The sequence below is a fragment of the Tachyglossus aculeatus genome, chromosome X4 (genome assembly GCF_015852505.1).
Source record: "Tachyglossus aculeatus isolate mTacAcu1 chromosome X4, mTacAcu1.pri, whole genome shotgun sequence".
Classification (NCBI taxonomy): Eukaryota; Metazoa; Chordata; class Mammalia; order Monotremata; family Tachyglossidae; genus Tachyglossus; species Tachyglossus aculeatus.
This window is the reverse complement of record NC_052098.1, coordinates 49,809,621-49,824,351: the sequence shown is the minus strand read 5'-3', so window position 1 is coordinate 49,824,351 and position 14,731 is coordinate 49,809,621.

Here is a 14,731-nt window from a genome sequence, read left to right as displayed (position 1 = left end):
TTTTCCAGATGCGGTAACTGAGGCCCAGAGAAATGAAGTGATTTGCCCAAGGTCACACAGCAGACAAGGGGCGGAGCCGGGATTAGAACCCAGGTCCTTCTGATTCCCAGGCCCGTGCTCTATCCATTAGGCCATGCTGCTTCTCTGTGGCATTTACAAATAGTTGGCATTTATTCTTCCCACTCTGAGATAAAGGGAACATCTGTGATGCGAGTCATCATTCTTCTCACTCTAGTATAGAGCCCTTACCTCAGACCCAAAATCTGGATACTGTTCAGTTTTAGACTGTCGCTGCAATCCAATCCCCTAACCTAATAATAATGATGGTATTTGTTAAGTGCTTACTATGTGCCAAGCACTGTTCTAAGCACTGGGGGGGCAGGGGGAGGATACAGGGTCATCAGGTTGTCCCACGTGGGGCTCACAGTCTTAATCCCCATTTTGCAGATGAGGTAACAGGCACAGAGAAGTTAAGTGACTTGCCCAAAGTCACACAGCTGACCAGTGGCAGAGCTGGGATTAGAACCCATGGCCTCTGACTCCTAAACCCATGCTCTTTCCACTGAGCCACGCTGCTCCTCTGAAGCTGGGTTGCCTAAACATGCTCTGGATACCAAGAAGTAGCTAAGATGTTGAGTGTTAAGTAATTTACAAAAAAAAGGAGTAATAGTACAGAAGAAAAATTCACCATACAGATGTTATTGTATGTAAATCATAAAAATAAAATCTAAGCCCAAAATGTAAATCTGACTTCATTTTGTGTCCTGTAAATTAAGCTCATGTCTAGACTGTAAGCTTGTTGTGGGCAGGGAACGTGTCTGTTTATTGTTATATCACACTCCCAAGCGCTTAGTACAGTGCTTTACAGTAAGTGCTCAATAAATACGATTGAACCAATGAATGATTTATGTGGTGTCTGTGTCTGTCTCTCTGTTATACTGTGAACAGAGGGATCCTGTCTTCTACCTTTATTCTCTCCCAACCACATAGTACAGTGCCCTGCACATAGTAGACAATACCACTGACTGACTTAAAAGGAATAAAATCCAATAGTTATTCCCCAAATTGTTGGGGTTTTTCTAAACCTCAAAAAATCCACACCCCCACCAAGAATTTCTGGTCAGAAAGTTGAGAGTAGGCCGTTCTCACCACAAGGTCAAATAACCACGTGACTAAATCATGACTACACCCAACGATGATTCATTGTTCTGATCTGAAATTAGTCTGGAACGGTCCCTTGGTCTCTTTTCCTGCATGAGTGAAGACACAGCCTTTGAGAGCGTGTAGCTCATTTCCCTTGGCTACCTCACAGCCAGGGAGGCTGAAGAAAGCTCATGAGACATACTTTGATACCTCTGGGCATAAACTCAGATAGAGAGGAACAGCATAGAGTATATTAGTAAACTCAGCTAAAGGAGAAGCATGGCCTAGTGGATAGAGCACAGGCCTGGGAATCAGAAGGACCTGGGTTCTAATCCCAGCTCTGCCACTTGTCTGCTCTGTGACCTCGGGCAAGTCACTTCACTTCTCTGTGCCTCAGTTGCCTCATCTGTAAAATACGGATTAAGCCTGTGAGTCCCATGTAGGACGTGAACTGTGTATACCCTGATTATCTGTGTATACCCTGATTATCTTGTACGCACCTCACTGCTTAGTACAGTATCTGGTGTGTAGTAAGCATTTAACATATATACACACACACCCACACATAGCTATAAATGCACACACAGATATATATGCACACACATATATATGCGCGCGCGCACACACACACACACACACACACACACACATATACACACACGATGGGGCAGAGGGAAACTCTTCTCCCTCATTTACCCCTGGAGCCTGTGCACTTCTGAATACAAAGAAAAATATAGAGCCCAAAATGAAAATAAAAAACAAACACCCTCCTGGCTGGAGACAGAATCCTGCGTCATTTCCCGAAACCTTTTCTTATGAACAGAAAAGAATATAATTATTATGTTTCTAGTGCCCAAGGACATTTTGTATCGAACCCAACAGTGGCCCTTTGATACCCACTATAGCTTATAGAAGTGATTAACTTCCTGCTGTAGTAACTCAGGGAGTGATTAAAAACCAAGTGCAATAGGTTAGGTGGGAAGTTAGGGGAAGAATTAGGAGTTGAGGATAAGGATAAATATGTGTTGATGACCTGTTTTTAGGCAATTGAAATATTGCAAATTGAACATTGGAAAGTCTTTATATTAATGATAAATTATGTATTTTTATTAATGTCTGTCTCCCCTTAGAGAAGCAGCATGGCTTAGTGGAAAGAGCCTGGGCTTGGGAGTCAGAGGTCATGGGTTCTAATCCCAGCTCCGCCACTTGTCTGCTGTGTGATGTTAGGCAAGTCACTTGACTTTTCTGTGCCTCAGTTACCTCATCTGTAAAATGGGAATTAAGACTGTGAGCCCCATGTGGGACAACCTGTATCTACCACAGCACTTAGAACAGTGACTGACACATAGTAAGCGCTTACCAAATACCACAATTATTCTTATTATTACATAAGCTCATTGTGGGCAGAGAATGTGTCTGCCGACTCCATTGAACTGTACCCACCCGAGTGCCTAATGCAGTGCTCTGCACATAGTAAGCCCTCAAACACCAGTGATGATGATGATTTAACATGCAATTCATCATCATATCAGTAGTTGCTGAATACCTACTTGGGAGCACATAATAAAAGAAAACATTCCATTATTATTATTATTCCCTAACCCCAACCATTTAACAATCTAATACAGAAGAAAAGCGAACACGGGAAGTACACAAACAATAGAAATAAAAGGAAAAAAGATGGATACAGCTGCTTACAGCAAAAGGAAGCCGAGTAAATAAACCAACTTATCTGTAAATATTAAAGGTGACCTTTACCAATGAATTCACAATGTTCCCATCCTACAAATCAATCAATGGCATTTATGAATGCCTGAGTGATAGGCACTGTACTTAGCTTTTGTGGGAGTATGTCAGTAGCAAAGCACATATTCCCAACCCTCACGGAGCCTACAATCTAAGGGTGAACACAGACTCTTTTTTTTTTTCCAGAGAGCAAAGGCCAGAGGCAGAGCAAGTATAACACAGTACAAACACATCCAAAGGAAGTAGCTTGAACAAACTATTGAATGAATGGATAAAAAGCTAAATAAAATATATGAACAAAAACCTACATATGTACACAAGTGCTCAGGGTGCTGATCCAATGAGATGGGAGTGTTGTAAATCAATCAGGAAAGACCTCCTGAATAAGATGGGATTTTAGGAAAGCATTATTATTATTAATAATAATAATTTAGGCATTTAAGAGGTGGGCCTGGAAGGAATGAAAAGAGTGAACAAGAAAGCAGTGGGTGAGAAGAGCACAATTGGTGTAGAGCCTTGAAGCGGAATTTTATTCCTTTCCTCAGTGTCCGTGTGGATATTTTCATCTATATATTTTACATAGTCATCTGTACACTCAGGGATATGTTTACCCTGCTTCCTGCTTTATCCTTGTTCTTTCTTAAGCTTTAATTGGCTGTAAATAATTTGTGTCTCTCTCCATTAAGTGAAAAGATCCTTGAGGGAAGGGAACTTGGGCCTTGTTATTGCTGTGTTCCCCCAACAGGTTAGTACAGTGCCTAGCAGTCAGTATTCATTCAATCATTTACTGAGTGCTTACTGTGTGCAGAGCACTATACTGAGCACTTGGGAAGTACAAGTTGGCAACATATAGAGACAGTCCCTACCCAATAACGGGCTCACAGTCTAGAAGGGGGAGAGTAGTACTCAGTAGGTACGGTTACAACAATGACACTGATTAAACGCTTCCGTGTTAGTACGGTCCCACACAAGACAGAGTCTAAGAAAGAATTGATATTTTATCCCCATTTTTCAGATGAAGAAACTGGGGCACAGGAAAGTTAGCCAACTTGCTCCAGTTCACACAGCAGGAAAGTGGCAGAGCGGGGACTAGAACTCAGGTCTCCTGACTCCTGGACCCTCTTTTCATTAGACCAGACTGCCACTCAATGAATGCTGTTGATTGATCAGTTAGAAAATGTCTCTTGGAGATGGAGGAGATGAGATGAGAGGAGATGACTCTTTGGGAAAGCTTTATAGTAGGATGGGATATATTTTAGCTAATTTGATGGTGGGGAAGGAGCTCCTGGTATGGGGATAGGTGTGCGTAATAGACTGGAGATGGGAGCAAGATAGGGCTTCTGGAGGTTAGCTTGGGAAGAATAAAAAAATACGATCTGGGATGAAGGGGGGAAAAGAGAGTGGAAACGCAAGGAGAAAGGTGGTGAAAGCCTGGAATCCAATGGTCAGGAGTTTCTGTTTGCTCTGGAGAGGAAATTAGTAGCTCTTAGAGACTTTTGAAGACGAGTGATGTGTTCCGAATGGCATTTCAGGAAAATGATCCTGATAGCGGAGCGTACAATAGAAAGGCCTGAATTGATCCCACATTATCCCAGTTCCCAAAAGAACGGGGTCGCATCGGTCTCACTTACAGGGGACTTGAGTTTGGTTCCATACACAACTGCAACACACTGGGGAGGCCCGGAGACTGAACTGATCTCCCAAGGATCTGCTTTGTGACCTCGGGCAAGTCACACCACTTTTCGGTGCCTCAGTTCCCTTCTCTGTAAAATGGGGATTAAGACTGTGAACCCCATGTGGATCATGGACTGTCCAACATGATTAGCTTGCATCTACCCCAGAACTTAGGACAGTGCCTGGCACATAGTAAGTGCTTAAATACCATACAAAAAGTTTTAAAAAATTTCAAAAGGATCCTCAGAACTGGACCAGGCCCTGTCCTGAAGGGATCATTACTGAACCCCCAGAGTTTAGCCAGAATCTGCTTGACCTCGCATGAGAAGCAAGCTGAAGAGCTTAGCTCTCTTTCCTTTCTAATCCCCATATTGTCTCAATAACTTTTCTCCGCTTCAACTTCTGACACCTTCCTTGTGAGACTGAAATGGCACCTCCTACGGAAGAGGAAGAGGAAGTCCTCAAATAACTCCCCAACCCAGCTGCCTCCCCTTCCCGGGCTGTTTCCAGTTCTACAGGCTTAAGTTGGTTTGAGGAAGACTTGGGTTTACACTCACTACCACTAACCTTGTCACTCAGACAGCTCTTCCTCCTCTGGAGAGGTTTTTCTCCCCATGCCCTTTTACTCATCTCCCGGATAGCAGCCCAAGGTAGTTTACAGCTACGATTCTATTCAGGGTGGAATCTTTTTATACAATCCTGTAATCCTAAAGTGCATAGCCTTCCAGAACCTAAAGACTTCCAACTTCACTCTCTCCTAAAGCTGTCAGCTGTAGCTCTATCAAGGTTCTGAAGACTGGGATGCTATTTTTCTTTCAGGGCTACCTGCTGGGATGTTTTTTTAAAGTAACATGGCTCAAAAAACCTATTGGGGGGAGCAATGGCAGGGGCTGGCTTTCACGAGGTCACTCTCTCTCCTAACCAGTGACGCTTCAGTGAAAAACATAGACATAACTCGCACTCTTGCCTCACTAGGCGCTAGAGCTTCATGTTATTTAGCTGAGAGACAGAAAGGCTGGGTGAAACCTAATCACAGTTTTCAAATGCAGGATCGGTTATTACTATCCTGAGAAGGGTGAACAGCCTGTCTCCATCTCCACCAAGAAAAGAACAAGAGGAAATAAGCTTAAGTTGCAACATGAGGGATTTAGGATGAATTTATGCAAGTCCTTCCTGGAAAATATTGGAATGCTTTACAGAGGGAGGTGATTATGGGCAAGGGAATTTATTGTGCAGGCATGGGGCCCTCAGTACAAATGGAAAAATTGAAAAGACAAGAGTAGAAAGGCCCATGAAGGCCTTCCCCAATTATTATTGTCTTGTTGAGCGATTTCTATGTGCCACGCACTGTTCTAAGCCCTGGGGAAGATACAAGTTAATCAGGTTGGACACAGTTCCTGAACCACATGGGGCTAACAGTCCAAGTAAGTGGGAGAACAAGTATTGAATCCCCAATTTACAGTTGAGGAAACTGAGGCACAGAAGTTAAGTGATCTGCCCAAAGTCACACAGCAAGCAATTGGCAGAGCAGAGATTCGACCCCAGGTCCTCTGACTCCCAAGCCTGTGCTCTTTCCATTAGGCCACACTGCTTCTTAATTGAATTCTAATCTCCCTAGATTGCATTCCCCCACCCCTATCACTTCACTTTAGCACTTCTGTGGCAACTGCACACTTGAGTACTTCACAATTTCCCATATTACTCTTATACAAATTCCCTTTCCCTTCCTCCTCTCTGTAAATCATTTTGTCCATTCCTCCAATAGATGATAAATTCCTTGAGGATGGGGATCATGTTTATTCATTTGGTATATATATATTGAGCGCTTACTGTGTCCCAATCAGGACTTAATTTAGGGTGTTCTTTTTCTGTTGGAGTATTTGGTGGACTAAAAGGCACTGCTTGGGGTTGTTAGTTTTTATGACTATTTGGAATGTATTATTCTTAATGTGAATGTTCTATTCTATTTTCAATTATGTTAATGTACTCTGAGGCAAAGGGACAGAGTGCAATTTCCATAAATCCAATCAGTTAATCAATACACAGATGTTCCATGGCAAATCCTTTGGCTACACCCTTCCTATTGGAAAGAACCTCTTCTGAGGTTCTGTAACAAGGATTTCTGTGTCTATGGGACCCATAATCTGGAATCTCTCTTTGTCCTCTAACCCCATAGTTGGTCCCTGTCCCTAGGAGAGCAGTATGGCCTTGTCTGTGGAAAGTGCCCAGGCCTGGGAGTTAAAGGACACGGGTTCCAATCCCTACTCCACTTCTTGCCTACTGTGAGACCTTGGACAAGTTATTAAACTTCTCTATGCCTCGGTCCTCATTCATAAAACAGGGCTAAAAATCCCTCTTCTCCCTCCCCCTTAGACAGGGAGAACCAAGTGAAACAGGACTGTGTCTGACCTGATTATCTTGTATTTACCTCAGTGCATAATACTCATGTAAATACCACTACTACTAATAATAATTATGATATTTGTTAAGTGCTTACTATGTGCCAGGCACTGTTTTAAGCACTGGGGTAGATACAAGATAAGTGGATTGGACACAGTCCCTGTCCCACTCGTGGCTCACAGTCTTCATTCCCATTTTACAGATGAGAGAACTGAGGCACAGAGAAGTTACGTGACTTGTCTGCTGTGTGACCTTGGGCAAGTGACAGAGCCAGGATCAGAATCCATGACCTTCTGATTCCCAGGCCCATGCTCTTTCCACTAGGCTCTGCTGCATCTCAGCATGTAGGTAGCCCAACAGATGATCCCATGTCCTCCCTCTAGCCTGGAACCACTTCCCCCTCCATATACACCAGACCACCACTCGCCCCACCTTCAAAGCCTTATTAAAGTCACATCTCCTCCAAGAGGCCTTCCCCAATTAAGCCCTCTTTTCCCCAGCTCGCTCTCCCTTCTGCATCATCTACGTACTTGGATCTGTGACCTTTGAGCTTTTGATATTCACCCCACAGCACTTCTATCTATACCTATAAAATCAAATATTACGATTCATTTATAACAATGTCTGTCTCCCCCCTCTAGACTATAAGCTTTTTGTGGTCAGGGAATGTGTCTACCAGTTCTGTCATATTGTACTCTCCCAGAGCTTGAGTACAGTGCTCTGCACACAGTAAGCACTCAGTAAATACCACTAATGAGGATTGATAATGATCATTGTGAGCTTGCATTATTCAGGTGGGCTGCATCCATGGTGGGCTGTCCATCCCTTCACTTGTCCTTGGAAGACAACCAACCAGGATCGTCTATGAAACTCAAGGGCTATTAAGCTAAAAAAAATATTAATGGGAGCTCTGCTGGTATATCAAACAGAGAAAGAGCAACTTAGCTAGAAATGGAAAAATATAAATGGATCAATTGCTGAAGCATTGTTTGTGGGTCAGTATATACTGGATATAAATAAATGCACCTTATAATAAAGTCTTTGGCCACCCACCATGCAATTTAAGAAGCCTCTAAACAGAGAACTCCCACAGAGTAAAACCTTCTAAAAATCAAGTCTCTTTCCATCTTGAAGTAACAGGGGAATGAGATACTCAAATTTGAGCTGCCATTCAATTGTATTTGAGTGCTTACTGTGTGCAGAGTACTGTACTAAGTGCTAGGGAGAGTTCAATATAATAGAGTTGGTGTATTGACGTCTGTTTATTTGTATTGATGTCTGTCTCTCCCGCCTCCACCAGACTGTGTGCTCTTTGTGGGCAGAGATCAGTCACTGTTTATTGTTGTATTGTACTTTCCCAAGTGCTTAGTACAGTTATCTGCGTATAATAAACATAATACGATTGAATGAATGGACACATTCCCTGCCCACGAGGAGCTTACGGTCGATGGTATTTTTTGAGTGCTTACTGTGTGTGGAGCACTATATTAAGTGCTTGGGAGTACAATACAATGGGGTTCATTCATTCAATCGCATTTATTACTCTATTTACTTTACTTGTACATATCTATTCTATTTATTTTATTTTGTTAATAAGTTTTGTTTTGTTCTCTGTCTCCCCCTTCTAGACTGTGAGCCCACTGTTGGGTAGGGACCGTCTCTATATGTTGCCAACTTGTACTTCCCAAGCGCTTAGTACAGTGTTCTGCACACAGTAAGCGCTCAATACAATTGATTGAGCGCTTACTGTGTGCAAAGCACTGTACTAAGCACTTGGGAGAGTACAACAACTGGCACATTCCCAATGAGCTCATAGTCTAGAGGGAGAGACTGCTGCACTGCAGTCCCCGCTAACAGCTGTTAAGAAAAGCAGCGTGGCCTAGTGTTCAAGACATGAGCTTGGGAGTCAAAAGCACCTGGGCTCTAATCCCTGCTCGGGCACTTGTCTGCTGTGTGACCTTGGGAAAGTCACTTCATTTACTGAGCGGCCCCCCAGGATCACACCTGAGGTCACCCTCTGACTAAGGACTGAGCAAAGTGGGGAGAGTTACCCCCTCCCCCAGCCCCACTCATCAGAGGCCCGGGACTGCCCAAAGAGACCCTGGCCCCTTTGGGCCACCAGAGGTGGGACAGCAGCATCCACATTCCCCCACTGTGCCCAGGGTGACCAGGTAAGAGAGTGAGAACAGCTCAGTGCAAACCATCACCACTATTGCAAAGACAGCTCAAGTCCAGATCCTGTGGCTACTAAAACATTCCAAAACATTGAAGCAGTTTGGCTCAGTGGAAAGAGCATGGACTTTGGAGTCAGAGGTTATGGGATCAAACTCCAGCTCTGCCAACTGTCAGCTGTGTGACTTTGGCCAAGTCACTTAACTTCTCTGTGCCTCAGTTACCTCATCTGTAAAATGGGGATTAAGACTGTGAGCCCCCTTAGGGACAACCTGATCACCTTGTAACCTCCCCAGCACTTAGAACAGTGCTTTACACATAGTAAATGCTTAATAAATGCCTTTATTATTATTCCTTCCCCCTCTTAACTATTGACGTCTGAACAGTGCTCACCCAGAACAACAAGGAGCCAGAAAAGATGCACTACTGTATTTTCACGTCTTTTCCCCTGTAGACTGTAAGCTCATTGTGAGCAGGGGACACATCTATCAACTCTGTTTTTTGGGACTCTCCCCGGCACTTGGTACAGTGCTCTGCATGCAGTAATAAATACAGCTACAAATACAAATCTACATTTTTGCCCCTGCTCTCTCTCCCTCCCTCCAGGCTCATATCTCCGCCTGTCTTCAGGACATCTCCATCTGGATGTCTGCCCGCCATCTAAAACTCAACATGTCCAAGACTGAACTCCTTAATCTTCCCTCCCAAACCCTGCCCTCTCCCTGACTTTCCCATCACTGTTGACGGCACTACTATCCTTCCCGTCTCACAAGCCCACAACCTTGGTGTCATCCTCGACTCTGCTCTCTCATTCATCCCTCACATCCAATCCGTCACCAAAACCTGCCGGTCTCACCTCCGCAACATCGCCAAGAGCCGCCCTTTCCTCTCCATCCAAACCACTACCCTGCTCATTCAATCTCTCATCCTATCCTGACTGGATTACTGCATCAGCCTCCTCTGCGATCTCCCATCCTCCTGTCTCTTCCGACTTCAATCCATACTTCACGCTGCTGCCTGGATTGTTTTTGCACAGAAATGCTCTGGGCATGTTACTCCCCTCCTCAAAATTCTCCAGTGGCTACCAATCAACCTACACATCAGGCAAAAACTTCTCACTCTCGGCTTCAAGGCTCTCCATCACCTCACCCCCTCCTACCTCACCTCCCTTCTTTCCTTCTACAGCCCAGCCCGCACCCTCCGCTCCTCTGCCGTTAACCTCCTCACTGTGCCTTGTTCTCACCTGTCCCGCCATCGACCCCTGGCCCACGTCCTCCCCCGGCCTGGAATGCCCTCCCTCCGCACATCCGCCAAGATAGCGCTCTTCTTCCCTTCAAAGCCCTACTGAGAGCTCACCTCCTCCAGGAGGCCTTCCCAGACTGAACACCCTCCTTCCTCTCCCCCTCCCCCGCCTTACCTCCTTCCCCTCCCCACAGCACCTGTATATATGTTTGTACATATTTATTACTCTATTTTACTTGTACATATTAATTCTATTTATTTTATTTTGTTAATATGTTTTGTTTTGTTGTCTGTCTCCCCCTTCTAGACTGTGAGCCTGCTGTTGGGTAGGGACTGTCTCTATATGTTGCCAACTTGTACTTCCCAAGCGCTTAGTACAGTGCTCTGCACACAGTAAGCACTCAATAAATACGATTGAATGAATGAATACAGCTGTATTCTCAGTGTGATGCTGACTTCCATGGATACAGTCTCACTGAAAGTGGCATCCTCGTCAAACTGAAAGGGCAACTTCACAGATAAATGTGAAGTGAGTTGCTGCAGTAAAAGTTGTACCGAAGCTTCCTTTGGTCAATAAGCCTCCCCTGGCCATAATGCTTGCCCAGTTAGACCCTTACTGAATGCTTTAACATCCAGCCAGCTCTACCGTCACCTATCAGAGAAGGCCATTCCCACCCCTCAATCTCCTTCTGACTCCCAGTTCGAGGAACGGGAGGACACACAAGGACCCAGGAAGGTGGACCACATGCCAACCCAATTTAGAAGTTGCCAATGGGTCTCCTGTTCCAACTCCAGCTCTGCCACTTCTTCTGTGAACTTGGGCCCGTTTTCTCAGATGAGAATGAATAGTCCCAGCTTCTTTCCCAGGCATCCTGGGAGGGTGACTGCTCAGTAGTGACTGAAGAGGGAAATGCTGTTATGACTTAGGATAGGCTTCATAATGAGACTCATATTCAGTGGGCAGAGTAACTATGCCAATCTTGTCAAACTTCCCGGAAAATAATGTTTCTGTTGGCTATGAATCTTCTTGGTTGAGGTCTTTTCTTCCAGGTAGACAAGGCGGAAGCTCTGTGTGAGCCAAAGCCCATCTTTACTACCTCATTGCCTGAAATCCACATGACTGGAACAGGTAATCAGGATTCAGAAATGACCAAAAAAGCTGTGGGTCTCAGCTGCCAGAAAAGCAAGACTCCAGAGAAGCAGCGGGGGCAGACACTTTTAAAAATCCCTTATTTAGGAATAAGGGGTGAGAGAGTAAAATAACCTTTAGGAAAGTTAGAACTGAAGCTAAACATTTGATCTTTCCTTTTTCTCTCATGCAGGTGTGTGTTCTGACTCCTCATCCTCACTAGTCCTCCGACTCAAAGAAAGAAGAAACTTACCAGGTTAACCCCAGACAAACTGACCAACTAGGATCCTTCCCTCTGCATCCACCTCCCTCCCACCGCCAAAGAAAAAAAAATGCAACAACAGGCCCAAGAATTCACAACCTAATCGTCAACCAAACTATGATGGGACAAATGTGTCAGATTGAGCCAAATTCACTGTCAGATGCTCAGCTTGCTTCACAGAAACATGTTAGCTGATCTGGGTTATTGTTTCTTCTCACGAGCTCCTTGATCTATGGTATTTGAGCTCTTACTGTGTGCCAAGCACTGTTCTAAGAGCAGTAGAGTTAGTCCCTATAAATTACAGGTGGAGAGAAGCAACACAGTTTAAAGACTTGTGCAGAGGTGCTAGGGGATGTGAGGATGACCTGAATTTTTTCTGTCTACTCTAGTGCTTAGAACAGTGCTTGGCACACAGAGTAAGCATTGGAAATGCCATTATTATTAAGCACATGGGTGCTTCGGTGGCATGGACATGCCAAAGTGGCAGTAGGGGAGGAAACAGGGTGGAGAGAGATGCTTCCTGATTGGCCCAGGAATAAGCGAGATTGACAGTTGCTGCCACTTCACTGGACTGTCCGGTGATCTTGTACCCCCAGCCCAACATACAGCTGGCCTTCCCAGACTTGGTGGGCTTCCAAGGAACCAACAGGCTGGTGATGGGGTGGGTAGAAGCAGTGTGGCCTACTGGACACAAGAGGACCTGGGTTCTGATCTCAGCTCTGCCACGTGACTGCTGTGTGTCCTTGGGCAAGTCACTTCACTTCTCTGGGCCTCAGTTACCTCATCTGTAAAATGGGGATTAGGATTGGGAACCCCATGTGGAACGTGGGTTGTGTCCAACCTGACAACCTTGTATCTACTCCAGCACTTAGTGCAGTGCCAGGCACATAGTTAACCCTTAGCAGCTCATTGTGGGCAGGGAAAGTGTCTGTTTACTGTTATATTGTGCTCTCCCAAGTGCTTAGTGCAGTGCTTTGCACACAGTAAACACTCAAATACAATTGAATGAACAAACACCACAAAGAGAGAGAAAGAGAGAGAGAGAGATTGGGACAGGGGAAAATGACAAAAATCTAAAATGTTCCCTGCCCATCAGACTGATGTTGACATTGTGATGTCAAAATCCCTATGCCTCTTCAGCCTTTTTATAGATAAGCTCATTGTGGGCAGGGAATGTGTCAGTTTATTGTTGTATTGTACTCTCTCAAGCGCTTAGTACAGTGTTCTGCACACAGTAAGCGCTCAATAAATACGATTGAATGAATGGATCGTCTTCCCCCCACTACCAGTTGTGGTGCCAATTAGTGGCTTGCACCTAGAACAATTATGAAAATTCTCCTCTGAGGCAGACACCCTGCCAGGAAGTTTGGGTAAATACCAGGGAGTAGTTTAACAGTTACAGCAACCAGCAGCTAAATCCCAAATAGGTGTGGTCAATTCTAAAATCGTTCCCCACACCCGACCCTTCTTTGCTTCAGTGGCCAGAGGCAGCTAGGTGCTCTGGGGATGGATCCCACTGCAATTGTTCCTGATACTTTGATGTCTGAAATAACACCAGAAATGCACCGGATAGATGAATCACCTCTTGAGACGCCTCCCTGTCTCCTCTAATTACGTAGAGTTGGCCAACAGGAACCTAGACAAGAAGAAAGTTGGCATCGGGCCACAGATATGGCTTAAACTGTGGCCTTTCCACTTCAACTGTTCAAGAGGGGACACTGTCTGCAAGCCCAAGAAATGAAGGGATCTGGATTCTACCATTACCTTCTGGAGACTCTGGGCAAGTCAGTGGATTTCTTTTCCAAATATCTCCAGAGCACCGTTCACTCCATCAGTGATATTTATTGAGTGCTTACTCTGTGCAGGGCCCTGTCCTATGTGTGTGGGAGAGTCCCTTGGTGGGCATTTTTGTTATTGTTACGGTTGAACAAGTGCCAATTGCCCATGCGAATGTGGAGGGACGCTGGCTATGTCTCCCTTCAATATCTTCCCCTCTGAGTTCACATCTGGCCGGCGGGGAAGACTGAAACCTGGCAGCTTAAGCTCTCGTCAAGTGAACATAGCAACTACATTCTTCCTTCTCCTCCTCCGCCTCCTCCACCACAGGGTGGAGGTGTCAGTTGGAGCAGACAGCCGAATTCCCGTCTGTACTCGCTCAACAGCTTCTCCCTGCCTCAGCCCTGTTCACAAAACCTGGCCAGAGCAGTCCCACACGTCGATGCCCTCTCTGTTCTTAGAACGTAGACTGGTTTCCCGTCTCCGTGAACAGGAGCACGGAAAGCAGTAGGGCCTATTGGATAGAGCCCGGGGTCTGGGAGTCAGAAGGACCTGGGTTTCGATCCCGGCTCCTCCACTTGTCTGCTGTGTGACCTTGGGTAAGTCACTTCATTAGGCTTCAATTCCTTTGTCTGGAAAATGGGGATTAAGATTGTGAGCCCTATGTGAGAACATGGACCATGTCTAAGCTGATTAACTTGTACCTATCCCAGCACTTAGTACAGCCCCTGGCACATACTAAGTGCTTAAATATCTTTTTTTTTTTAAAAAAAAAAAAAAGGAAGAGAAAGGTCAGAGAATACCTGGATTTACTTTTTCTTGGTATTTGTTAGTGCTTACTATGTTTCAAGTACTGTTCTAAGCACTGGGATAGATAGAAGATAAATCAGGCAGATACAGTCCCTGACCCACATGGGGGTTGCAGTCAAGTAGGAGGGAGAACAGGCATTGAATCCCAATTTCACAGTTGAGGAAACTGAGGAGTGTGTTGATCTGATTATCTTCATCATCATCAGTATTTGAGCGCTTACTGTGTGCAGAGCACTGTCTTAAGTGCTAGACTGTAAGATCACTGTAGGCTGGGAATGTGTCTTTTTATTGTTATATTATACTCTCCCAAGTGCTCAGTACAGTGCTCTGCACACAGTAAGCACTCAATACAATTGACTGACTACAATACAACTGAG